The following is a 1,111-nucleotide window of genomic DNA, read 5'->3' as shown; positions in this document are numbered from 1 at the left end:
AGGTACCCCCCCCCCCCCCCCCCCCTTCTAAGCCAAATCCCTGCAACTGCCCCCCGGGGGGGGGGGGTCACAGGGAAAAACTGCCCCCCCCCCCCCCACATCGTTATGTTACAGTCAAATCCTTCCCCTTCAATGGTTCAGGACTCCTGGGTTCTCTCCCTGGCTCTGCGAGGGGTCTAGTGGGTTATGGGAGGGAGGGAGGGAAAGGCTGGGAGCCAGGACTCCTGGGTTCTCTTGGCATGGGGAGTGGGGGTCTAGTGGTTAGAGCAGGGGAGGCTGGGAGCCAGGACTCCTGGGTTCTCTTGGCATGGGGAGTGGGGTCTAGTGGTTAGAGCAGGGGGGGCTGGGAGCCAGGACTCCTGGGTTCTATCCCCAGCTCTGGGAGGGGAGTGGGGTCTAGTGGGTTTGAGCAGGGGGGGCTGGGAGCCAGGACTCCTGGGTTCTCTCCCATCCCCTCCCTGTGCATCAGCCCCCTTCCTGGGGGTGTGTCCCCTATAAGATAGTTTGTACCGACCCCCCCCGCCCATTGGGTGATCTGCCTGCCACACTTCCGGTTATGGCCGCACCCCCCTTCCACCGTGCTGTGCATGGCGTGCCACACTTCCTGCGCTGCTCCCCCCAACCTCTTCCCGCCCCGCAACAGCCCACCGGGAAGCAAGGTTCCTACCTTTGCAATCAATTGCCCTCCTCCACCCCACCCCCCAGGTCCTGGGGTGTAGCAACCCCCCCAGCCTGGTGGCAATAAATCCCCCACGGCTGGAAGCCTCCTGGGCTACGAGGGGGGTTTAATATCCCTTTAAGCGGCTCCTTGACTTTGCATTTCTCCCCCCCCTCCTCTACTGTTGTCCTCTTCTCCCTCAGGGTCCTAGGGGCTGACTCATTCCGCTCCAGCAGGGAGTGGGGAACAGCAGCTCCAGCAGCCAAAGAGAGACAGGCGCCAGGTAAGGCCGAGATTAACCCATTGCAAGCCCTCCTAACCCGTGCATTCACGCCAGCTCCGGGGGGGGGCAATCGCCTTTGCAATCTGCCCCCCCCCCCAGGGGAGCGCCTCTTCCCCCCTGGTCCTAGACCCAGCCATTTTGCAACCAGCCTTGCTCCTTGCCAGCCTGGT

This window comes from Trachemys scripta, unplaced genomic scaffold, assembly GCF_013100865.1.
Source record: "Trachemys scripta elegans isolate TJP31775 unplaced genomic scaffold, CAS_Tse_1.0 scaffold_59, whole genome shotgun sequence".
In the NCBI taxonomy this organism is placed as follows: Eukaryota; Metazoa; Chordata; order Testudines; family Emydidae; genus Trachemys; species Trachemys scripta.
Note: the sequence above shows the minus strand (reverse complement) of the source record.